This window comes from Copadichromis virginalis, linkage group LG15, assembly GCF_057382275.1.
Source record: "Copadichromis virginalis isolate Kocher_CV1m ecotype Utaka linkage group LG15, C_Virginalis_male_GT1.1, whole genome shotgun sequence".
In the NCBI taxonomy this organism is placed as follows: domain Eukaryota; kingdom Metazoa; phylum Chordata; class Actinopteri; order Cichliformes; family Cichlidae; genus Copadichromis; species Copadichromis virginalis.
In genome coordinates this window covers 1595889-1623501 of record NC_140632.1, presented here as the reverse complement: position 1 = coordinate 1623501, position 27613 = coordinate 1595889, and the positions used below count along the sequence as shown (strand labels likewise).

Here is a 27613-nt window from a genome sequence, read left to right as displayed (position 1 = left end):
GTTTCATCTTTTATAAGCACTCTGTGCTTTTTGAGTGATAACATACGTGTTTCCATGTTCAAGCGTCTTCTGTGTTGGCTGAATCTCATCTCTTTTAATGTGTTGCAGAGTTTTTGGAATAGACACGAACCTCCCAAACCTATCCAGCTGTCATTCTAGGCACCTAAAGCTTTTTATTAGCACTATTCATGCGAATCACACCTTTAAGCTTTAAGTACACTGTGGCTTACTGCACCCTAAATACCAATATCATGTACTTATTGGTCTTTGGGGACTAAAAGAGCATTTAGACCCAGAAACAGCAAATAACTGCTGAGTTATTCAAGATGATGTGTGGTTAAGCCAAACTCTGTTTAGCTAAGCTCATCAAAGAGGAAGGGCTCTAGCACGTTTTTGTTTTTGTAAGATAGAAACTGGTGAAATAACCTCACAGGGGTCTCTAATAAACTGTCCTCACATTAACAAGAATAATTTCTCGTCCTGGCAAAATATGCTGCCGAGTAAGTACAGCTAGCTTGTTTGCTGTGAAGCAGCCATTTTGAAGCATTTATATAAACCACAGCTGCAGATACAGTCCCCATCAAAAGTTTAAGACCACTCGGAAAATCCTATTTTGCATGGTTGGATCTTGACAAGGTTCCAAGTCGAGCTTCAACATGAGCAAGAGACAAAACAAGGCTGTTTTACAGCTCACTCACAGGACTGTAAGGGCATGGGCAGATATGCCCAACATGCTTTTTATTTTTTCAGTACGATTCCTATGATGTCACAATGATGCCATGAGGTTTTGTCATACACTGCATGAACACAGCAGCCGGGCCCTGAGCTGCAGCCTCCGGTGTAGAAGCTCATTTTCATCTTCGCTTTCTGATGTCAGCTTTGTGTTCATACAGAAATACTAAGAGAACGATTCTAACGAATTACTTTCTCCTGGTAAAGTACTCACTTGTACTGCATTACTCAGTGTTCAAGTACATATTAAACATGTAATATGTATAATACAGTACTTTTCTGAACAATGACCCCAACACAGATCACAACACGATGGGGATATACCTTCAGCTTTGCACACCTAGACTGTGCTGTTATGGTCTCTTCAGCCTTTCCAAACAAGACATTCTTATTCAGCCTTTTTCTAATTCTTATGTTGTGAACGTTAGCATGTAAGCTCCTCACTGAGGCCTCTAGAGGCTCACAGATGCAGCTCGTGGGCTTCCTGCTTTTTCTCTGAGCACTGCACAGTCTGACCTCGGGCTGAAACACACCTGGATAGACTGTACTAACACGTATGCCTGAAATGGGGCAAACTGCCCAAATTTCTTCTTTTATAACGGTGCTCACACTTGCTGACAATCAGTTAATCAAGTGTATTTGATTGGCAGCACCTGGCTGCTACTTACCCTCTTCATTCTCTGGAAGCACCGAGGAGATGCTTGGGTTTCCCACATGACCGTACACGTTAGTGTATGTTGGACAAACACTGACATATCTGTTATCTTGTTCTTTCTTCCTCTCACCACACAGGTTTCAAAGCCATCCATTAAACCACACAGTCATCACATTCATCACAGCCCACACACACACACACCTGAGATCAGTCCACGCAACCTGCATTGCTGCTATTTCATTTCTCATCTTCCTCTCTCAGCACCGGAATATTGGACTAATGGGCCTAATAGCACGCCCACTGCTATTCAAAGAATCGGCGGCTGCACTGGAATAAAGGATTATCTGTGTGTGAAGAGGAAGAACCTGACACAGCGAGAGGACCAGGAGACCCAGTAAGAGGGGAAAAAATGATGGTGAGAGAAGAGGAGCCATGAAACCGACATGCTGAGAGACAGAGGCGGGATGACGGGGCCAGACTGACAGGAAGCACCAGCAGAAGGAAAACCTGAAAGTGCATCCGACTGCAGTCACACAGCGCTGCTGTCAGCACCCCGGCTACAATCTAAACAGCGGCACCTTTGATTGTGACATTTTTTGTTTCTTTGTAGCTTTTGTCTGAGCTCGGTGAGGTCGGGTAAAATGAAAGCATCGAGAGGGGAAAAAAACAACAACACTGTCTCGCCAGTCACGCACAAACGAAAACACTTGTCTGTTCGGACTCTACTGTTCAAAAATGTATATCCCCGGAGCTTGAATGATGTACGCACATCCTCCTCACATGCTGTTAGACTGCTGCTGAAATCGAGACGGGAGCAGTTTTCTCTTCCTGACTCACATGAGTTGATGGATTTTCATCTACCAGGAGGAAAAACGTGTTTCGGCTCGGCTTTTTTCTGTCTGCATGCACATATTTCTGTACGAGTAGTTATTGGAGAATTACATTCCTACAAATGTACTCATTACTGTGTAAATTAGCACAGCTACAATTTCCTTTTGTCTTTAGTAGCCCTGATTTAATAAATGGTAATTATCTCCAGGCATTTGTAATAGAAATAAAAAAAAGAGGTTTAGGAATGAAAATGAGATTGGATAGGAATATATATTTTTAATGAATTTAGTTTCCTGAGGAGGGAAACTCACAACGCCGTGTTTCAGCTGATAAAAGCTATTTTTTTCTGTTCACAGCAGAAATAGATTTGTTTATTTGGTGAATCTGCGAGCGAGACGCTTTATTCTTCTCCCTGAAACAACCTCTTCCTGCTATTTGCGTGTTGGCACTGACGACGTGAAAGAGTTTAAATCTCACTTTAGGAAAAAAATAAAGAACCAAAGTAAATCGAAGTGAACACATCTGCAGATCCTTATGACCTTTATTAAATCTTACAGCTGACTCTCAAACAAATGCATGAATTATTCATGTCTGACTGACTTGATTGCTACAAGGGGCACAGACACAGCGCTCTTTTTTCTTTTTAATTATCCCCCCCCCCCCCCTTTTTTTTTTCACTGCAGAAGTTTCCAGATAAGGTTCAAGCTTTCCCCCAATCAGGCTAATGTTAGCTCCTTTTAACGAGCCCGGCCTCCCCCAGTTTGACTTCTATCACTTTTAAACTTTATGTGTCTATTAACCATTCCTCTGCAGGAATGAACATATCAGCATTTTGCAGTTACACGGAAGTCTTCATGGATGGGAGTAATTAATAACTACATCTAATTAAAATGCATTCTAGTGGGATGGGGATCGAGATGTTTGCAGAGGTATGATGATGGCAGCTCATGTGAGACCGCGTACGCCTGTGAGCAGCTGATTTCTTTGTTGTCTTTGAAAACAGTCGGAGTAAATTTTGGACTGATTTTCTCACTAATGCTTCGCAATTTTGTTATTTTGCAGCTGATGTTTTAGGGTAAATATTCAGCAGCTGTCGAGTCAGTTCATTCAGCTTTAAATCTGGGGAGACGTGTGGCATAATAGACTGAAAGGTTAGCTAGTGGAGCAGCGACTGAGGCATGTTCCACTTGAGTCTCTGCTTTAAATTGCTGGTATTCATCAAGTTAAGTGATGAGTCCGCATGATGAATGGTCTCTCATTAATATCATTATGCTATTAGGCTACATCTCTCACACTATGCTCTACCTAGAATATGCACATGCTTCGCATTTGTGTGCTGTGTGTGTGTGTGTGTGTGTGTGTGTGTGTGTGTGTGTGTGTGTGTGTGTGTGTGTGTGTGTGTGTGTGTGTTTGCACATACCAGCAGGGTTCATTTCTACAAGAAGTCTGAAAAAGTTTTTCAGTGAGCCACACATTTTAAACCATTGTTTAGGCTCCTGTTTTTAAACAATTTAATTCATTCCAGTTTCATTTATATGGAGTCAAATCCCAACGACAGTCACCTCGAGGCATTGTAAAAGACAGACCCTGCACACACAAACAACAATCAGAGCAAGCCTTTGTCAACAGTGGGGAGGAAAAACTCCCTGTTAATAGGAAGAACGCCCCAACAGATCCAGGCTTATGGAGGGGCAGCCATCAGCTGGGGGGGCAGAACAAAAGATACACTGTGCCTTATTTAGTTATAGTAATGATTCACTATATATGCACATAACACAGCTATGTGTAGCTAGAAAACATGGTTGAAATCTCAATATTATCTTCTTGTTATATATCGACGTCCTTTCTGCCATATTTGTCCTATACGTCAAATAATCCCAAAGAAGCAATTAAACATATTTATCTTTTGCTTTCTTTTGCTAGAAAGTCTGAAAAGGACATCTAGAAGTACCAATGTTGATGCATTTTCTAAAATCTTTGGATTTATTTTTCAACCATAACTAGAGATCGAGAAAAACCCACAGGTGGGCGGATATTCAACGTTGAAATGTTTGAACAAATGTCTATTGAAATGATTAAATACAGGAACAGGAGAAGTATAGATATGATAGTTCACATACAGTATAAAAAACCAACCACAGCATCAGCGCACCCTGCACAACCTCTATAAGCAAACACTGAAAATAATAATAATAACACTATAATAGTACAAAGTACATTTCTACATTTTTTGTAACATGTCTAACTTTTGTTTAATGTATAGGATTATCCAGAGGAGGGGAATATCTCAGTTTAGTTATGAATTACCCCCCGAAAAAAAAATCTTCCAAATAGAAAGCCAGGGCAGGGTTAGGGTTAGCACCTATGACGTCATAGTAGGACTCAAATGGTTAACACGGCTGTTTACTGGAGATCTCGTTTAACCTCCTAGGACCTGCGTGAATGTCCTCATATGTGCATCTAGTTTTCTCAGAAACAAAAATCAGGTAAAAAAAAAAAATCTGGTTATTCTTTGTTTTTACATTCATCAGGTCCCAATCAGCCTAAACCCAGACCCGCACTACCAGACACAGGGACAGTTTTTACCCACGAGCCTTTTGAACTGCTGATATTCCACACACACCTCTACAATTACAGGACTGCACACGGTCACTTACACAAATGCTACTTAAATGCTCACTGCACAACTTTGTACAAGCTGTAAATACTCTTGCACAAACTTATAAATACCAACTTGTCTTAAATGTAAATACCAACTAAATTCTGTAATATTTAATACTTTTTCCTCTCATTATTATTATTATTATTATTATTATTATTATTATTATTATTATTATTACCACTGCTAATTTCTGTTATTTTCTTCTGTAAATAACTGCACACTCTCTATATGCTCATGTAAAGCTGAGGACTTTCATTGGATAAATGTGGCTGCACTGTTTATCTGTACATGACCATAAAACTTGAAATAGCAAAGAGAAATTAAAAATGAATGTTTAGAAAAAAATATCAATGGAAAATGCAACACAAAGCAACACTGAGACATTGTTAAAAGAGTTGCTATGAAAAGCAGCCACGATGGTGCGAAACATATTTGTGTGATTGAAGTGAGTCCAGGTCATGAAATTGTAGCTCGATTTGTAGCTGATCATGTAAAGAGGCCTGTGAAAGACTCCAGATAGAGACATGAATCCTGCCTCTTAGTACCTCTGTGCCCTTGCACACAAACACACCTAATATGTCTATCGCAGTAGATTTACTCCCACCTGATATAAAACCACAGACCTTTCCAGCTACGCCTGACCTCCTGCTGAATTTCTCCAAGCAGATGTTCTTGAACCCTCACAGCACATAGGCAGGATGATGCCTTATAATTATAGATATAAACAGATTGTGCACATGGTTTAACCTGCCATGGGTGATAAATTGCAGCTCGGTCTTGCTGTATAAACTGCCAATGCCAGAATAGAGTCCTCTCGGCTACAGAGGGTCAGCTGCAAGAGGAGGATTTAATGAGGAGGGCCACCCAAACAGTCTGGGTGTCCATCTGTTTGCTCTCTCTGCTTTTACATGTCACACATCTTGTGACGGCGGCAGCAGCGCTGGACCAGCGGGGCTGCTCAGAAAGGTGTAAATGCATCACCAAAAAGTGCACTTTCACTGAAAACGGGGAGAGTGAAAAACAAACAAAAACCTTTCAAGACTAAAACAAGAAGATCAAGACCTTTAAAAGCCAGGAACTAAAAAAACCCTCCATTTTTACACTGACAAGGTTGCCAGCATACCTGTTAACCATGGAGGCTTTATTTGTTGTACACTGTGCTGCATGCACACATGCAGTGTCTGCTTGTAGGCAGAGAACAGAAAAGCAGTTTAAATAGTTTTATTAGCTTTAGTGTGGCGAACGTTGTGATTTATGGTTTGAATTTAAGCAGAAAAACTACAAATAATTAAATTATCAAGAAAACATTTTGATTTTTGTTCAAGGATCACATTTTCACTAACTGTTAAAAATTCCCAGCATTCAGGACTACTGCTGCGTAATGATTCAACTGAAAAACTGTAACTAGGTTTAACAGCTTACTTGTTTAAGAATATTGATCATTACAAATAATTACCAACAACTCTCATTCAACAATAAACAAAGGGAAAAGACTCCTACAACCAGCTGTAGGCAACACGCCCAGCTAAGCTTTGGTTAATATTTTGGCACAGTTGAGTTCTGATAGGTGTCATAATGTCTTACAGAAAGGTGTCCATGTGTCCCCAGACACCGCTTATACTTAAACCCTGTGTTTCTCTTATCACTGTAGATCAAACATTTAGATTTGTAGCTACTAGGTAACAGCTTACACTACAGTTACAATCAGTGTTGGGAAGGTTACTTTTAAAATGTATTCCATTACAGAATACAGATTACATGCCCCAAAATGTATTCTGTAACGTATTCCGTTACGTTACTCAATGACAGTAACGTATTCTGAATACTTTGGATTACTTAATATATTATCATGCTGTTTACAACAACATGAATGTACTATTGCTGTGTGATTTATTACTATTACTGAAGGTCTGCGACTCCGAACTGTAGTAAAGGGACCTCTGACTAATACTGGGTCCCTGTCGGCTCGTAGCCGAAAAATAGCTTTACTTTGTTGTGTGGGTCAACTTTTCTTGCAAGAGACAGAGAGAGGCGTTGAAAGGCTGCTCCAATGGAACTTATTGTTTTCGGAGGAAAACACGAACATGGTGTACAGTCGAGTCTTAATAGCTTACTTACAGCTGGGCTCGTCAGGCTCTCTGTTTGGCTGCAGTGGTTATTATTATATTTACATGCTTCCAGCTCCCGTTTTTGCTCGATGACAACTCGTACCTTTCCACTCCCCTTTTTCTCCCTCCTCGCGCTCACAGACCCATAACGTGTATGGCAGTCCATTCTCCCTGCAGCACGGACTACACTACCCATGATGCTACATTCTTTAGAGCTATGCTTGTAGCATTCTGCCTGTTAGCTTAGCACAACAACAACAACAACGAAAAGGCGCTCTCTCACCCAGGAAACACACAGTCGCAGAGAGAGAGAGAGAGCGTCGCCCTGTAACCATGGCAACCGTAACGCTGCCGCCTGGAACAACAGAACGTAGCTGTCAAACAAACCCAAACAGTCCTGACCCGCGACAAAATGAAACAGGAAAGTACCGCAGTGTAATCCATTTATTTCAACAAAGTAACTGTATTCTGAATACCACCTTTTTAAACGGTAACTGTAACGGAATACAGTTACTCATATTTTGTATTTTAAATACGTAACGGCGGTACATGTATTCCGTTACTCCCCAACACTGGTTACAATTAGTCTCAAATCATCAGCCCTTTTCATTTGCATGAAAACAGAATTTAGTCATAGTTTGAACTGGTCTGACCAAGAATTTGATGTTGAAGTGTCCTGTGGATGTCACATCACATGGCTGATTTTCTACAGTGAAATGTCTGTTGATGAGAACCACAGATACTATAATAGATGGACCTTTCCATTACGCCCTCACCCGGAGGTTTTTAACTCTACACCCTGAATCTTCAGCATTAACTATGTTAATGTTGTTTTTTCTTTGGAGCCAAAAGTCACATTATATGGATGACAGGCTGCAGCGCTAAGTAATCAGTCAAGGCTTGCTAGCACCTGTCAGGGTTAATGTGTTGCAAACCTGTCAGCTAACAGCCACAACTCTAACTCGGTTAATATGTGTTATAATTACTCCTGCTCAGAGCTGTTATGAAGCAGGAAAATATCTATGGAGACCAAAACCATTGTTAATACCAGCTTTGAATTAAAAGTTCATTAATGTTGTAAAGCTCAGTGTGGGAGTCTTATGGGAACTGACTCCATTTTCGAGCAAGCCTCAAGTGACATCTAGAGAAGTCGGTGCCTCAAATTCGTTGTTGCTCCTCAAAACAATTCTGAACTTTTTGCTTCGTGGCAGGGTGCGCTATCCTGCTGAAAGAAGCCACAGCCATCTGGGAACGATGTACGTGCTCTGCAACAATGCTTAGGTAGGTGATACGTGTCATAGCAACATCCACATCAATGACCCAAGGCTTCCCAGCAGAACATTGACCAAAGCATCACACTGCCTCCCCTGGCTTGCCATCCTGATGCCAGGTGTTCCCCAGGTGACCCACAGGTATCTGTCATTTATTGGAACCAACATTCATTTTTCAGGCAGTTTGACCCTGTCACAACTGTTCCTTTCACTTTTGATAGATACGGACCATCGCAGACAGGAAGCCCCCCAAGAGCTGCAGTTGTGGAGTTGTGCTGACCCAGTCGTCTAACCATCACAGTCTGTCCTTGACGTTTGCCCAGTTTTCCTCCTTCTAACACACTAACAGGAGCCATGCTGAAGAGATAATCAGTGCACATCAGCTGTTATTGGTCGTGATGTTTTGCCCGATCGGTGTTTTACCAGAACCAGCATACAAATTTAAATAAAATGTCCTACTTGCAGTAACGGGTTCAGCGAGTTTGAAGGCAAATGCACATGATTGCAATTCACTGGCACAACCATTTATTTTTGTTTGTTTGTTTGCCAGCTGGCACGAGGATCTTATAATATATACTAATCACAATCAGCCAGCAAATCTAATATTGCTTTTTTGCATGAAAGCCTGACAGAAATCAACACAATCTGTTACAACCTGAACCTTCCCCAAATATTTGATTTGTTCAGCTATTCGAGGTTTTAACATCTGAGAGTCATTTCTCGACAGACGGTGATTCTTCACTTTTCCACGTTGTTAACAGATGTCTTTTCACAATAATGAGACAGTTCGGCAGTCTGTTTGTTTATGTGAGACGAAAAAAAGACCAAAAGTTAAACAGCAAACAGTATTTCTTAGGAACAACTGAGTGAAGAGGGAGATGAGCGACTGTGATGATAATTAATTGCGTATGTCTGTACATTTGGGGAGCGTCATCATGAAGTGTTATTCTTTAAGTATTTTCTGTGATATATTAGAGATTTTAAAAATGCAACTGCCAACAGTATTTCATGAGAAGGAGCAAAGAAACAACAAAGACGGAAATGATTTTGGACTCAGAGCAGCCACTGCTGATCATAACCAGCTTAGAATAGAATAGAATTCAACTTTATTGTCATTGCACATGCACAGGTACAGGGCAACGAAATGCAGTTTGCATCCATCCAGAAGTGCTTTAGTGATATAGATATATTACAATATATATTAGCAATAATATAGATATGTGAGTATATTACAGAAATGGGTCTATTATGGTATGTTATAATGTACACGGTATGAAGTATGTTGTGAATATTCTATAACTAAGTATGTACAGGCTGTATTGAGTACAAGCTATGAACAGGATATAAATATGAAAAATTATACAGAATATGAAATAAATAACTTTACAGAATCTGAGATATACAGCTATACAGAAATGGGAACTATGCAAGTTGTAAACAGTTGTAGGGTTAAAAATTATCGTATATACAGAATGATTATTTACACAGAGCTATACAGTAGTGCAGTTAAGATAAGTGAGATATGTGGATAGTTTCTACAGAGGCTATATAAAGTGCTAGTGGTTGTGAGTGGTGGTTCAGTCCATGTTATTATTGTGTGTTTGAGGGTACAGTTGTCCATTGTGGGTGTGTATGTTCAGTCCATGAGTTTAACGTGGGTCAGATGTCAGGAGGCAGAGTTCAGGAGTCTGACAGCTGTGGGGAAGAAGCTGTTCCGGTACCTGGAGGTCTTAGTCCGGAGGCTCCTGTAGCGCCTCCCGGAGGGCAGGAGGGTGAAGAGTCCATGTGATGGGTGACTGGGGTCTCTGATGATTTTCCCAGCCCTTTTCAGACACCGCTTCCTGTAGATGTCTTTTATGGCAGGAAGTGGTGCTCCGGCGATGCGCTGGGCAGTTTTCACGACCCTCTGCAACGCCTTCCGGTCCGAGGCAGAGCAGTTCCTGTACCAGACTGTTATACAGTTGGTCAGGATGCTCTCGATGGTGCAACGATAGAAGTTCACCAGGATGTCTGAGGACAGGTGGTTCTTCCTCAGAGTCCTCAAGAAGAAGAGGCGCTGGTGAGCCTTCTTGACCAGCTTGGAGCAGTTGGTCGTCCAGATGAGATCCTCATAGATGTGGACTCCCAGGAACTTGAAGCTACTCACACGCTCCACAGCCGTCCCCTTAATGTGGATGGGTGGATGTGGGTCAGCATTCCTCCTGTAGTCCACGATGAGCTCCTTGGTCTTCTCAGAGTTGAGCTGCAGGTTGTTTGTGTCGCACCACTCAGCCAGACGATCCACCTCCTCCCTGTAGGCGGCCTCATTGTTGTCACTGATGAGGCCAATCACCGTGGTGTCATCTGTAAACTTAATGATGGTGTTGGAACCATCAGCAGGTCTGCAGTCGTGGGTGAAGAGGGAGTGAGTTTGTCATGAGGTTGTCACCTGACCCCCCTGAGAGTTGCCAGGCAAGTCTCGCCAATATGACTTTTGTATTTGAACTCGTCAGTATTATTAGCACAAAGCAAACAGCTCTGTCCAACTGCTAAAAAAGTCAAGAGAAACAGGAGACAATGTTGGTTTAGAAGATTCAGTCAATACAAAGAAATATCAATAACTTTAAGAGTGAAGCTGTCTCACTCCTAGAAAGGATGACCAAGACGCTCCTCTGCTTTAAGGAATAAAAATATTACTCACCATCCTCTCAGATGAGAGCCCACATCAATACTTGCCAGAGTTCAAGTAGCAGACACAACTCAACAGCAACTGTTGGGAGGAGACAGTGTGAAACCTTCATGGTTGAACCACTCCTGAGAAACCACTACTGAGGAAGACCAACAAGAGGAAGACAACTTCTTGAGCCAAGAAAGAAAAGAAGCGGCTGTTCGACCAGTAGACATCTGGACTTGGATACGATGAGTCTACAGTATTATGTCAGACGTTACCTCGTCTCTCTGAGATATAGAGAAGAAAAAAAGCTGGAGAGATGGTTCTGACTGTAAACGAGGAGGAGGTGAGTGTGTTTACTGAGACCTCAAGGCCAGACTAAAAATGTCATTGCTACAAGAACGAATACAACATTCAGGAGTGACGCACCATCCCGTCTAATTTGAGCTTAGTTGATCTAACAGGTTTCAACATCATACAGACGGCATATAAAAGATGCTGCTATCCGGTCGTTAAGTGATGACGTGACGAATCCTACTTCCAGGCCTAAAGTAGTCTGCATTTAATATGGCTTTTGTGTTGTTAACATGTTTAATGTTTTGTATTTTCTTCTATTTAATCTCAAAAAGCTCCTAAAACAGTCAGTGATCACTGTTGACCTCCCTCGGCTTTTATTACCGCTAATCATTTATTTAAGCTCAGTTTTTAAAACCTTAGGATGTAACTACAGCCCAGCCCATGCAGCAGTATATGAATGACTAACCTCGTATTGTGGCTGCATTATCTCAGTTGTTCTCCTGGCTGAAGTTTGGTCCTTTTACAGCATCCTGCCATGCGATTACATTTGTTCCTGACCACCGAGAACACTCACGTTAACTTTTATCGAGTGGAAAAAAAGTTAGCTTGTTTATATTATGCTAACATAGCTGTGTCGCTAGCGGTCACGTAGCACATCATTATATACCAGCTAGCCAAACTTCAGTAACCCTACAAACGTCACTGCTCTTTAGTTTTCAGTCTTCATTTATGTTGGAAGTGATAACAGAGCTGTACATTTTAATTTGTTTCCAAAACCCCGCAGTCAGGACATGCTATATTGTATTTAGATAGAAGCTAGCGAGCTAACCTTCTGCTAACTTCTAACTCCCCTCCTCTCTGGAGGGGAGAGGGAGGGGAAACAGGAGGACAAAGGAGGGGGGAACAACTAAGCTGTAGTGCCTCTTCACCTCACTGTGCAATACCTTTTGTGCAATACTTTTGTAAATAGTCAACGGTGCAATAGACTCAATACTTGAAATGTGCAATTCACTTGTATTTTTATTTTTATTCCTATTTATTCTATTTATCCCCTTCGTATATTTTATTTATATTGTCTCTGTATTTATATATATGTGTGTGTGTGTGTGTGTGTATATACACTGAACAAAAATATAAACGCAACACTTTTGTTTTTGCTCCCATTCCCCATGGGATGGACGTAGAGACCTAAAATTCATTCCAGATACACAATATAACCATCCCTCCCAAACAGTGGTCACAAATCAGTCCAAATGTGTGGTAGTGGACACATCTGCTATATTGAGATAATCCATCCCACCTCACAGGTGTGCCACATCAGGATGCTGATCTGACATCATGAGTAGTGCACAGGTGTACCTCAGACTGCCCACAACAAAAGGCCACCCTGGAATGTGCAGTTTTTTGCGCTATTGGGGGTCTGGGGACCCAGAACCGGTCAGTATCTGGTGTGACCACCATTTGCCTCATGCAGTGCAACACATCGTCGCATGGAGTCTATCAGATTGTCAATTGTGGCCTGTGGAATGTTGGTCCACTCCACTTCAATGGCTGTGCGAGGTTGTTGGATATTCGTGGGAACTGGTACACGCTGTCGTATACGCCGGTCAAGCACATCCCGAACATGCTCAATGGGTGACATGTCCGGTGAGTATGCTGGCCATGCAAGAACTGGGACATTCTCAGCTGCCATCTGCCCTGAACAATGTGAACCATGATTCATCCGTGAAGCGCACACCTCTCCAACGTGCCAGACGCCATCGAATGTGAGCATTTGCCCACACAAGTCTGTTACGGCGACGAGCTGGAGTCAGGTCAAGACCCCGATGAGGACGACGGGCATGCAGTTGAGCGTCCCTGAGACGGTTTCTGACAGTTTGTGCAGAAATTGTTTGGTTGTGCAAACCAATTGTTCCAGCAGCTGTCTGGGTGGCTGGTCTCAGACGATCTTGGAGGTGAACCTGCTGGATGTGGAGGTCCTGGGCTGGTGTGGTTACACGAGGTCTGCGGTTGTGAGGCCGGTTGGATGTGCTGCCACATTCTCTGAAACGCCTGTGGAGACGGCTTATGGTTGAGAAATGAACATTCAATGCACGGGCGACAGATCTGGTTGACATTCCTGCTGTCAGCATGCCAATTGCACGCTCCCTCATTGCTTGTGGCATCTGTGGCATTTTGCTGTGAGACAAAACTGCACATTCCAGGGTGGCCTTTTGTTGTGGGCAGTCTGAGGTACACCTGTGCACTACTCATGATGTCAGATCAGCATCCTGATGTGGCACACCTGTGAGGTGGGATGGATTATCTCAATATAGCAGATGTGCCCACTACCACACATTTGGACTGATTTGTGACCACTGTTTGGGAGGGATGGTTATATTGTGTATCTGGAATGAATTTTAGGTCTCTACGTCCATCCCATGGGGAATGGGAGCAAAAACAAAAGTGTTGCGTTTATATTTTTGTTCAATATTCTGTAACTCTGTAACTTCTGTCGGTGCTGTGCTTTTTTGGAAATCGAATTTCCCAGAGGAACCCACCCGAGGGATTAATAAAGTTCTATCTAATCTAATCTAATCTAATCTAACTCCGTTAAATGTCATAAATTCCGTTTTCATGGATGCCTGGATGTTAAACTCAGTTGTTACACCTGGTAGAGCAGAACGCTGATCATTTTAAGATGAAAGACTTAAGACAGTGTTTTAACTCTCAGTAATGCCATAGTGATCGTTTGATATATGGACCTGCAGCGGAGTTTAGGCCCAGACACAGCTAGTGACGTCAGACTGAACGACCGGATTGGTTGGCGAGGGTATTAAACATCTCACTGAGCTTTTTCATCGTCTTGAAACAGAGTGTGATGACACAAGGGCGGATCTGACAAAACAAGACACTGACCACACACAAGGTAGCCACAACCCTGCTTTAGTCTTTATTTTTTAAACTCTAATTGGGATCATCATTTAAACTCATCAAGAAAATGTTTCCTGAGGATCAAACGAGCCAAAACGTCATTTTCCCAAAGACTGGTGTGCAATTAGATGTTTTGCCACCATGGGAATCGTCCCCTGTTGGCCATTCGTAAGAGAGAGTTTCCTAATGGCTTCTCTTTTCAGACGAAATTACATTTTGTTTAAAAATATACAATACATACCCAAAACACACCTCCAGGGTACATTGTACATTGTTTTCATCGAGAAACAGAAAGACGGTAGAATAACAATCAAAAATCACCAAAGCTGAACTGCAGACTTAAGGAACAGCAACCAACATGTTCCAGAGAGGGGTGCGGGCTTCTTTGGGAACATAAAACTTCCCTTATTTTGCTTTATTTACAGCTTTTTCACCAATGAAATAAATCCAGATGTTTCATTTTATAGTTGTGATGTCTTCAGTACTCAAGATGAAACTACTTTTGGCTGCTCTCGTATTTCCCAAGGGTTCAACACAGCAGATGGATCCGCATGTTGATTTGGCACAGATATCACACTGAGCTTGGCACTCGGGGTACACTAACCTGAGGCCCTTAAAGCTTGGTTTGTGCCTCCTCCAGAGCTCAGATCAGGGATACGTTAACAGTAGGGATGGGTACCGGTGTCCGGTGCCATCATGACATAAACGGTAGTAACCAGACCGAAAAGCAGCGCACATTTCGGTGCTTTATTTTTTTCCTGAGCTGTGATACACTTCTAGCCAATCATTTTACGTTTCCGAGGATAGTAGGCGGGGCCAGGTACATACGTTCTTTTATGCAGAGCTACAGATTAAAAATGCCCAAGGCGAAGCGGTCAAAAGTCTGGCTGTACTTCACAGCAAAATATGCAAACTCAGCAGCAACAAGTGCTTTAAGCTGATACTGTGATACTGTCAAAGGAGGTAACACCTCAAATCTGATGAAACACCTGGCGACGCATAGCGTTTTTTTTAAAAGCCCAGAAATGCGCCGTATTTGATGGCAGCAGCAGCCGTTCTTCTCTGCGTGAGTAGCTTAATGTTGTTCGTGTGTAATTTACGTTGAGTAGGCTAACCACGTTATTAAATTAATGCATGTAAGGTGAACTAGCAAACATCATCATAGCTACATGCGGCTGTCTTCTTGTTTGATGGCAGATGCTCCCTTCACCCTGGCCAAAAAGGCTAAAATGACCAAAGAAAAAGAGGGAAACAGCTAAACATGAGAGGTTTTTGGACAAAGTTTGTGTTTTTTCCATTGTTTAAGCACTGCTTCCAGCCAAGAGTGATACCATATATGCTCTATAGCTGCAGAAAAGGCTAACATTGTTATCTTTTTACAAAAAACCAGCTGAACATGAGAGGTTTTTGGACCAATTTTGTGTTCTCCATTCTTTAAGCACCGGTTTGAGCACCGTTTGAGCACCGGCACCGTTTCAAAAGTACCGATTTGGCACCGGTATCAGATAAAACCTAAACGATACCCATCCCTAGTTAACAACCGCACCACAGAAGACAGTGAAAACAATGACAAAACATTGAACGAGAGGGTTTATCTTTAATCTGACAAGTAATGTATGTATAGGTAATGTTCTACCTATACAAAGCCCCAAGTATTTAGACTGTTATCAAAACCAAGAATGTAATTATAATGAGTACAAAAACATAGATTACATATAGACTGGAGCAAACATTTTCTATACTGGGCTGGTGTCTGTATTCTGTACATAAATCGGAGTTTAATCACGGGAGTTGTCTGTTTTTTCTCAGAAATCTCTTTGATGCCTCACTTATCAAATTCCCTGAAAACCAACCACACAAAATATGCAAACATTATCTTTACTCTAGGTCTGTTATGGTGTTATCAGGCATTATGGGTATTTCCTGAAAATTAGGGGCTCGCCGTACGTGAAAATGATTCCAGTGTATATACAAAGCCTCATTATGCACGCAGGATAACCTCCATCACCTTCAGTGACCATGATGGCAGGAGAGACACATCGAGATGCTGACGTAGAGCTGCAGAAAGCAAAAGATATCGCAATGAACACACATAATGGCAAAAAATCGATCTGCCGCATTCTTCTCGAAAACAGAAACGGAAGTTGTTTATGGTTTGTCCAACAATTCTCTTGCAGCAATCTCCACCGGCAGCGTGATGAAAACATCCTGTTCGAATCAAGCGGCTGACAACATTGTCTGGTCTTTATTAACAGTCTGAGGATCGCCTGTGTAGTCAGACCAACGCGCGCCTCCTCATCTAATATTCGGCCAGAGGTTGTATGACATTCCTCGGGGCATGTGCCTGACATTTGGAAGTAGACTCTTATAGATAGAGTAATAATGTCACAGGGGCTGTGGGTGTATTTTTGTCTGGAAAACACAGTGAATGAAGAAGACAGGCAGGCATTGTCTGATGTGGAGAATGATTTAATTTGCAGAGACAGACGGCGGAGAGACGGGAAGAATGTTTAACTTTTTTCCAACTGCAAATGATTGTCTGTACATTAACCGAGGAATCGCCCGAGGAACGTGCAGACAAGTCGTAGAGGCTGTAAAGTAAAACCTGCGCAATTAACTTTGTGGTTGTTCTGACATTAAACTTAAGTTTGTTTTTTCAACAGCTAATCTTGTGTCTGCTTTGTGCTAAAGCACGCGGCTCACTGAACTAGACTGAACAAGCAGAATCCAAATGTCCACCTAGCTTTCTTCTTTGTCAGCTGATCTTGTTTTTGAGTGTGTGTCACTCAGTCGTTTTCATCCGTGCATTGACCTGAACACGTATTCAATAAGGGCTGCAGGGAGGCTGTTGTGAAAAGGCAGGGTTGACAGTGGACGGGTTGCCAGTCCATCACGGTGCTAATTCCTCAGTCCCACACACCTAGAAACCAGTTGGAACTGGCAACCACAGGTCATTAGAGAAAGGTGTGTTTTTCAACCATTTGGGTTGCACCAGAAACTTCCTGGTAGACTGCCATGGTTGGGCCTCGTAAGACTTGTTTGGAAACACTAGCCACCTTCTTGCTGAGCAGTAGTAAATCTTAAAAAAGTGCGACACAAACTGGAAACAGAGAAGTTTCCCCTTCAAAGTAAAAGATTTTCCTGTGTTAGCAGAAAAGGTTGGCTGTTGTTGTGATCTCGACACTCAGCTGGTTATTCAGGAAGCAGGAAGGAAAAAAACATAACAGTAAATATGCACATGAGTTAAAATGTGATTCAACCACATGTGGCATAAAATAAAAAGCCTGGCAGCCCTGAGAGTCATTTTCACAACAAAATATTCAGGGCAGTCAAAAACCCACAGACTAGCAGTAAGTTGATTTTCACATGAGATTTGCTGTTGTAAAAACGAACTAGTCGCTCACTGCTGAACCCACACAGGCAACACGTGGAAAACTCAATACCTTCATGCACCGTTGGACAAGATTTATTTCTCACTTTTGTGTTTTCCCACAGATGTAAGTGCGCCGAAGCAGCCAGACTGGTGCAGAGCAGTGCAGCGTGACCGTGCAGGGCCGGTGAAGCTGCGTGCGTTGCATCTGGCTATGCATGTTCTCGTAGTTCTTGGTGGGTGTTCCTGTGTTTATCCCGTACAGGTACGTTTGTTTGTGTTTGTGTGTGCATGTAGGGCTGTTTGTCTTTGTGTATCTGTGTATTGTACACAGAAAGTGTAACGGGTAGAAATGTGCACACGTTGTTGTCGGTGGCATTTGATGGATGGGGTGGAACACCGTTTATTGACACAACACCTTCATGTTTCACAAAACCATCAGTCATACAGAGTGCCCATCTGCTAATCTAGGCCAGCAAGACCACCGATTCGCGCACACACACACACACACAGCTGCTGAATGTTTTTATACATTTTCTCCCAGTAGTCATGACCTTCACCAATTTCCCAAATCTACTAGCAGAAGATGCAGCAGAGAGATTTTCACAATAGAGGCCATTCAGAGTAAAGAATACATGTCAGTAATTCAAAAGGACACTTCCTGTTATTATCAGCGTATCAGTCTTTCAAGACCTTAAAATGTCAGGAGGATATCTCGATAAAAACAGTCATTTCTGGAATATTGAGTAAAGTCATTCTTCCTCCCTTGACTTCACCGTACAGATGCCAGCAGGTCAGCCGCCATACTCTTTTCTCCCTGCGGTGCCTTTTTGTTCACTTGCTGCACTTAATAATGTTTACATGTGATCAATACCTCAGACGTCTGAATGTAATGTGGAAAGGGTGGATCGCGCTGTCAAGCCCACTTATTTCCATTTATCGCCAGATCCGGTTAGTGAAGCAGCATTCTGTCATTTCACTGTTGGTTCTTTGGCCTCCACTTTCACTCTGAATATACCGTGATGCACCCGCCGCTCACTGGCTTTGGACTCCTCATTTTGAGTTCATAAGATTTTGAAATCATATTTAGAAAACAGGACTAAGTGTTAAGTGATTGGCCAATGCTCACCTCATGACCTGTATCCATAAACTGTACAGATGCCCAGCGCTTACGCACTGTTTTGACTTTATTCTGTATTTTTTGAGTTTCTTATGTTCGGTTTGTCATTATAAGCTCTTGTGTCATTCTTATTTGGGGTTTTTAGTTTAGCTATGATTATTACGTCTCCTTGGTTTTGTATTCTGTTTCTTGTCTGTCATGTGTTGTCATCTCCACGTCTCCATGTTTCCTGTTTTATTTTGAAAGAGTCTGGTGTGTTCCTGCTCATTGTGACGATCCCCGTAGCGTCATCAGGTTCATGTGTATCAGCTGTTTCCTCGTGTGTTCTCACTTCCCCTGATTACCTTTGTGTGTATTTAGTGTTTCTGTTCACTCCTTGTCAGGTCGTCAGTTATAATCTTCACAGTCATCGTCGTCTCTCATAGTCTTTTCATAGTTTCATGTTTGCTGCTGCCCTCGGCCACAATAAAGGCTCTGGGTTTTTTGGTTCTACCTGCAGTTCCTCTCTCACGTCTGCTTCTGGGTCCTTTTCACAACATGTGACATGTGCTGTAGCACACAGCAAGTCGCATTATTTAACACAATTCTGTTATTAATGACCAGAAAAAGAAACACAATCAGTCCAGCGCCTCTAGTCAGTGAAGATGAGGCCGAAAAGGTACCGACCTCTCAATGATCAGTCTACATGGTATATTTTTTACAAAGGGAGAAAACATCCATCAAAACCATCTTTTAATTCATGAAACATGTTTTAATGCAGCACAGTTGGGATCTTTTCCATGTGAGATGGATGACCCCTGTCGGGGGTGAACTCGGTGGACAGTAGAGGACGTGCAGTTTTTGGGGTTAGCTTTACTTTCCAGTCTTCTTGGTTTTACCTTGTTCCTCACAAGCTGCCAATTTTTAAGAGTTATTTTCTGCAACTAATCAAGTAATAAACAAACTGTTTCAGTGTGATTTTAATAAGATGAGGAGAGATTCAAGCCATGCGACAAACTGGGGGGTGAACTCTGCCTCTTGGGCTACGGCAGCTGGGATGGGCTCCAGTCCACCCGCAGCCCTGAGCAGCCAAAAAATGTGTCTAATTGCAGCCGGACCCTTTGGGAAAAGTTTTCCAAGCACTATTTTTTGTAATAATATATTATATACATTGCATCAATACATTATAATTATAACCCACATAAACCGAGCAAGTGTGTTTTGCACTCTGCCTCTGTGTCAGGTGGTGAGAGCTTTCACCAAAACTCATTCAAACCTATCTGAGTGGCACTAGCTCACACATATTTTAGTTTGCTAGATGTAGTTTTCAAATTGATATCCAAAAGATAATTTAGTTATATTTGCCTGAATATTATAGATACAAATATTTAAGCTGTAAAAATGCTTTTACACCATTTATAGATGAGAATTTGAATTTACTTCCACCCAAAAAGTTATTTGGCATCATCAAATCGCTTTGAGCAAAATACAAAAAACAAAGTAGCGAATACGTGTTTTGTTTATTTCTTCTACACGAAGCTCAGAACGAATGGATTCAGGTTTCATCCAAGCACATCAACAGAGAACCATAAGATAAGAGAGTGCAGTCCACCTTAGATTAGTCATAACCTATTTTATCTACAGCTCTGCGCTTATTATTTTCATGGCTCTCTACAACCTCTCCAATCTCCCCTTCCTGAGAATCAAATATACACTCCAAGCAAACAGGGAAGGATCCTCTCAGTCTCAAACATACAAATCTATTATGAAAAATGTTTTTTCTTTCTTTTTTTGAAGGATAAAAAGAATGAAGCCTTTGATCCAGGCGTGTGTGAGTCTGTGTCCTTGTACTTGGGGACCAGTTTATACTGGTGAAATCACTTCACGTATAAATCACAACAGCTATAAACAATCACAAATACAAGAGTCTCACGGTACGAACACGTGAGTGCAGTAAGATTTCACCCTAATCTTTAATTGCATATGAAAAATGTGAGCTTTCAAATGAAATTCTTTCAATTTAAACAGCAATCACATCAGAGTTAGCACAGCTCTCATTATTCTTTTCTACACAGCATGACTAACCAGTTCCTTTATTTTGACTCTAATTGTATCGTACAGACTGATTGGCTATTCTACAGACTCACCCACGTAATTAAAACCAAACCAGCCTCGTGTGCAGTGAAATCATCAACTGGCAACCACAACCCAGTGTTTTCCACAACAACAAATGGCACTCAGACAGCAGTGAGACAGACACACGCACATACAGACAGGTAAAGGCAGATACAGATGTGCAGCTGTCGTCTGGTGAACTAATTACACACTCTGTCAACCCCCCCAAAAAACTGCCAGAAATTTAAAGAAAAAGCAAAATGCTAATAATTGTCTTATTTTTTTTAAGTTGGTGAAACCCAAAGTCAAGTGGGCGATCGTGGCTCAAGAGTTGGCAGTTCGCCTTGTAATCAGAAGGTCGCCAGTTCCCGGTCGTTGTGTCCTTGGGCAAGACACTTCACCCATTGCCTACTGGTGTTGGCCAGAGGGGCCGATGGCGCGATATGGCGGCCTCGCTTCTGTCAGTCTGCCCCTGGGCAGCTGTGGCTACAGCTGTAGCTGCCTCCACCAGTGAGTGAATGTGAGAGTGAATGAATAGTGGTATTGTAAAGCGCTTTGAGGGTCTTGAAAAGCGCTATATAAATGCAATCCATTATTATTATTATTATTATCTAATCAGGGTTGCAGGAGCCTATCCCATAGAGGTTGGGTACACCCTCGACAGGCTGCCAGTCTGTCACAGGACTAACTCAGAGAGACACACAACCATTTACACCTGTTAGAATCACCGGTTATCTTAACCTCGCTAACTGCATGTCTTTGGACCGTGGGAGGAAGCTGGAGCACCCACAAACAAACAAACCTTGGTGGATTCAAACCTTGTTTCTTTGAGACAATAGTGTTAACCACTAAAAAACGAATGTTTTCACAAATTAATTTTGCTGACTAGCTACAGTATGAATGGTTAAAGTTTTCAGTGGGTATGTTTTACAGTCTTGCTTAATCTCTTCAATTACACAAAAGCAGAGTCCAACATTTCAGCCATGAGTCATATACAGTATACGTTTTCTAAATGAATGAAAGTTACTGATTGTTAGTCATCAGCTATCATCTGATTACTGCTCTGCATGAAACTTACACTGATTAATCAATAAGCATCCACAACACAGATTTGCTTTTCTATTTTTAATAAATAGCAGATCATTACCCTGCATTACTCAGAGCCCAGCTACCCACTGGGTTGGCACACACGGCGTCACTCAGAGGTTTTCCACTACACCAGTGTGTACTTATTTCCAACCCTTTCCCCGGGTGACTGTCGGGGAACACACATTTTGTTCCTAACAGCCTGTGGTTGCCATGGTGTCGTCTAATAACGTCTAGACGTAAAGTATGGGGGTGTCCAAGTTCAGGGACTGCATCCTCCTGAGGCCGCATCTGTAGGCAGATTACGTCACAGCGACGCGACAAAGGTTGTCCAAATGCGTCCTCCTTTTCCCCAGATTTGAAGGATGGGTCGGGTGTTTCCTTCGTGGCCCAACCGGTCCCAGAATTCATAGCGCGGCCCAGCTCAGTTTACAACAATGGCAGCAGCTACTTAGTTTTAATATTACTCTTATTACTCTTTCTGGATCACAAAATACACTTTTAAGATATTTTCAGGTGAGAATGTAGCTGTGTGAACTTCAAATATCTGCTCAGTTTATCACAACGTCACAGCTGAGTTTATCAAACTCCACCGAGACGGCGGAAATCTGAAGGCTAGACCAGGGGTGGGCAATTCCAGGCCCCGAGGGCCGGTGTCCTGCAGGTTTTAGAGCTCACCTTGGGTCACCACACCTGAATCACATGATCAGTTCGTTACCAGCGGAAATCTGAAGGCTAGACCGTCCAATTTCTCCACCGCTCACTTCCAGCCTTTCGGAGGACCCGGCCCACATAGACCGCGAAGGCCGGGTCTTCAGGAGGATGCAGCCTATGAATTTGCACCCCCTATGTGTCTGAGGTCGATTGTTATAATTTGCTACCGTGAGTCCAGAAGTTGCCCGTTGCAGATTAAACTTTTAGTTGTACTTCAAAAATCATCAGCTGTATCGACTGAAAAGGTGAAAAAGTCACAGAAATGAGAAAAATACCAAATAATAGTAGAATAAAGAGACGCACTCGATCTATTTTGACGATTTGATTAAAGAAAGAAAATGTCCATGTTGGATCGTACAGTAAACAGGTTGTCCTGTACCATCCAGTCTTCCTCTCAGCAGCTTGTCACAATGATCTGAAAATCATGTGCTTAGCACAGAAACTACCTCGACATGACGGACTGCACTTTGCTGCCCGGGCTGCCTCGTGCCGCTGTTGGAGAAAAATGGAGTCATCGGGCAGAGAAATGAAGGAAATATAGGATGTGGGAGAGGAGAGAGAGGGAGACGGGTGAAGGCTGCTGTATTTCTCTTAAAGCCAGTGAGTGTGGCGTTCTTCAGCAGTGACACATGCTGCGACTCTTCCTTTCCTCCCCGCTGCGGTGTCCTCATTACGGTTAATACAAGGATGGTGGCAGGGGGCTGCGCCTGGGGATCTCAAGGGAGTAATGAAGGGGGCCAGTGGCCAAGAGCCCCAGGAGGGTGGCTTGTTGGTGGTGCTTCCCTGCTACTTATGTAGAGGTCACGGAGGTCATCTTCACCAGCTCATGCTTGCGAGCTCACACACTTAGACAGCTGCAGCTCGCTCAATTCTCTGTTTGCCCTTGGGAGAAAAATGGGAAGAGAGAAGCAAACAGCGGGGAGTGTTTGCCCAGGCGCACACCACACCCCATCCATCTCTGAGCTGCCTCTCTCTCCATTCGCCGGGAAGACACAATCATTTCCCCCTCTCCTCTCTCTCCTTCGCTCTGTCCTTCTCTCCATCCCCTCGGGTGTATTGGTCCAGTCTCGGTCCAGCGCAGATATAATCCTTTAACGCCTCTAAATGATCCAGAGGTTGAGTGCTCCTCCTGGGTGCCAATGGGGCCTGCTGGGCTCACACCTGCTGGAGCAGGTTAAGATAAATGCCAGCGGCCAGCGGGCATCTGGCCCCACATTAATATTTAACAGGCTAACTCTCATCTCCACGACGCTCAAGGTGCCAAACCCCAAAGACATATCGCAGCTTAATATGGATTTGTGCAAACCGCAGAAATGGAAGAGCGCTGATAGCGCGGCGAGATTCGGGCTGCATGTTAAGTTTGTGGCTGCCCACACGTACCGGCGAGAACTTTGTTCTTGTGTGGATGGCGAGAGCAAACCTGCACATGTGGCTCTCGGGGCAATTATTCAAGCATCATGTGGCTTTTAAGCTCCTCTGAATTCCCGATCGATTCTTCTTATCGTCTGTGTCGGGCTTTTTGAAATGATCCCCAGATTTCCTTCAATTAGCTTGTCAACAGTAAAAGCAGGGGCGCTTTTTTAAACAATGCCCAACTCTCTCTGTGCCGCCATGACTGTTTCCTGTGCGCCGAGGTTAAGTGTACGACAGACGTTCTTTTGTGATGAAGTTCAGAAACGTTACTGAGAGAGTATCAGCGGGGTCTTGCTAAGAATCCATCCTGACAGCTTCGACTGAACTCGGGTCAGCTCGTCTTTCTCAATCACCTCTTAGCTGGATGTACCTAATTGCCACTCAACCCAGAAAGACTTTGACCTTCCTAACAGGGTTAAATAGTTCACATGTTTGCTTTAGAGGCTTCCTTCGAAACAGCTGTTTCGGGGATCAGGTGCTGTTGACCTGCAAATCTAACCCCGATTAAGATTTGAAAGCAGCTCAGCCACTGGATTTGGTTTACATGCGCACATTTGAAATTTGATGAAGGTAGCACATGTTACCTCACTGAATCAGCTCGAATCCTTTTTGAACACTTCTGTCCATTATGATGCCACCACTTTACAATCACTTCTCTCCAACAGACTTAATTCAATTATTTTTTCTCAAGAATAATAATAATAACCTTCTGTAGAAAAAAGACAAGATCCAATCAGAAGTAATTAAGTTGAGTAGAAAGGTTTGGAAGTTTATCCATCAGAGGTAATTTTCCTTAAACATGCACATTTGACCTCCCCCTGACAAAAAGGGGTTCAGCTAGCACCCACGCTACCAGTTTCTCATGCAAACATAGAAAAAATGTCAACACTTGGGAGGAAGAGAAGAGTAGACATATGGACACATTTGATGAAAGTGGATGTAGCAGAACATCCACAACCCAAAAGCCTCCTAGATCTCCTAGAAGCAAGTCTTCCTGCTCTGCTGCATTCTTGGCAATGACAAGCTGTTATTCTGCAGTTTTTTTAAAGCTCCCATCTTAAAGAATGAGAAGAGATTTATACATTTGACTGGTTGAATTTCAGTGGTTACTGAGACATAAAAACCGCAAGTATAGACTCAGGAGTCGAAGATGAGTCTTGCATCAAAAGCTTGAGACTCGCTCCAGAGTGCTGACAGGACGAGATCAGCCGATCCCAGCACGGGATTGTGCAAACGCTATGCCAGTAACATTATGGATACAGCTAGCCAAGAAAAATGATCAGCAGCCTGCTTCTTGTGAATCTCAGACATGAATGTGCATACATTCAATAACATGACATTTCCAGGGTTAATTGGCTTCTTTCAGGGCAAGGCTAGGACCCGCCGACTTTAGCTTTTCAGACTCCTCCCAGAGATTTCTACATAAAAGTTGTTCAGTGGCCCAGTTTCTCATCACGTCTGCCTCCATCTGTTCCGGTTGTAGTCTCCGTTCCTCCATGACTGTCCGGACTCTTAATGTATGTAGTTACTCTCTGTGACGCTGTACTGGACGACCGGCTGCTAAAGCCACACAGACACCAAAGTTTCATGTCGTTAATTCAGTGAAAGTGAAATTAAGACACAACCTCACTTTCCTGAGTGAATACATGTAAAAATGCAAAACAAAAAAATATTTTTCAGGACAATAAAATGTCTCAGTCAAGCTGATCTCGTAGCTTTTACATGTAAAACATTATTTTATTATCATTTGAATTGTGTAGTAATTCCGACACATTTTAATAAGTTCATTCTTGAGTTCAGGTGAACTTTTATTCAGATTTAATAAACTTTTCCTGCAGTTGAGATATTAGTGTTGATAAGAGTGGGACCAGCTGACAAGCTAAAACGATAAACGCTCCCTGGAGGTGGAAAAAGTGTCTTCCTGAAGAGTTTGCACAGTCCCAGGGAAGAGTCGGGGCTTTTTCAGGTCAGATCTTACTCACTGCTGGTGTTTCCTCCTTTTAATGTTGCACTACAGACAGAAACCTGTTTCATGTGGTTGTCACTACTTCGGTTTCCATGTTCACAAGTTAAGTAGAACACAATCATTCTCATACTAACCTCAACAAAATGTGTTGTATTTGCTGCGTACAAGGCATGTAGTGATTGGGGTCATCTTGTGGTTGGCTGACGTGGAGGAAAATTTCTGGTTTCATTACATCACTGAGTTTTTGGCAGCTGTGGTAATGTGAGGGGAGTGAGTCAGTCACTTTATACTAAATACCAACATTATGATCAGCTGTAGCCTCTAAAACTCCAATCATGTAATGACTTTAAAATGAGTTGCTTTGTATTCATACCTTGTGAATTTTACCTGCTAAACAGCAGCATAGTATCACACAGGCATCATTTTACCGATGCCTCACTCATAGACTTTAAGGGCTGATCCAACACACGAACGGCCTGAGGATAAAAACTCCTCTTGAGCCTCTCTGTTCTTGTTCGGATGGTGCAGAACCTTCTGCCTGCTTTCAGAAGCTGGAACAGTTCGTTGCTGGGATGGGACGGGTCCTTCAAAATCTGAGTCCAGCATCTCTTGACGTAAATGTCCTGCAGGGACGGGAGAGCAGTCCTGCAGCAGCGTTCTGCCATACGGATCACTCTCAAGAAGAAGTCAAGAAGTCCATGGGAAAACAATCATTTCACTCTAGAGCCAGTAAACATGTTCCTGATGAGTTTATAGTCCCACTAGGTTCAAGTCTCCCTGAGGGAAGCATTTTATAGATTTATTGAGATTAGACCTCCAAGACTAAAACCACTGTAGACCAAAAAGAACACAAAGGCTTATCTCACATTTGCCAAAACACTTCCTGACGAGGTTTTTCTCATCATATCTGTCATGAAGCTAACACAGCACGTAATAAAAAGCAGTGAAACACGGCGGTGGCATCGTCACGGTCTCGGTCGGCTCTGCTGCTTTAGGATCTGGACGTCTTGCTGTATTTGATGGAATCACGAATTCTGCTCTCTGTCAATCCTGATGGAAATGTCTGGCCATGAGTTTGTGCTATAAAGCTCAAACACACTTGGGTTATGGAGCGGGACAATGATCCAAGATACACCAGCAAGGCCACCTCTGATTGGCTCAAAAAAAAAACCCTTGTGTGGTCTTAAATCTGAGCGTAAGCAGGTCGTTTGTGCTCAAAAAAAAGAAGAGTAAAGAAGAGTCGCCCAAAATCCAAATCTTTCTTCGTCTACCTCATACAGTCAGTGAACTATTCCACAGTGTACCTTGTTTAGTTTGCACTGGTGTATTTCCCTTCCCAGGATGGTACTGTGTTTAAATTTCTGTGACAGGCTTTATTCTTGTCTTTGAGCATCTCGGGATGTTGTTGCTGCTGCATTCAAATGACATTATAACTCAGCTTTTCCCTTTAATCTGTTTGTGTGAGACGATCCTCACCTGCCAAAGACAACAAGATGTCAGTTTGATAAAAGCTAATCTTGCTATGCGGGGATAGGGGTAGGGTAGGGCGGGAGGCCGAATGCTGTTATGTCTTTGCCTCGGTGGTTTCTGAGCACGATGTCACATGATAGCTGCTATCGTGTGACATCACTCGGATAGATTACGGTAGTTCATGTGCCAGCAGGGTAAAAGCAGATGCATCAGGCTAGCAGTGTGAGTTAGATTAGGCATCACCCCATCTCGCTACGGGGA

The 27613-nt window shown here is 42.7% G+C and overlaps 1 long non-coding RNA gene across 1 annotated transcript; it reads left to right on the top strand.

The window, feature by feature from the left end:
* Positions 1–7029: 7029 nt before the first annotated feature.
* On the top strand, positions 7030–8723 carry LOC146691494 (uncharacterized). The gene is made up of 2 exons (XR_014915373.1): positions 7030–8400; positions 8481–8723. It is a non-coding gene; the product is annotated as an uncharacterized LOC146691494 (long non-coding RNA).
* The last annotated feature ends 18890 nt before the right edge of the window (positions 8724–27613 follow it).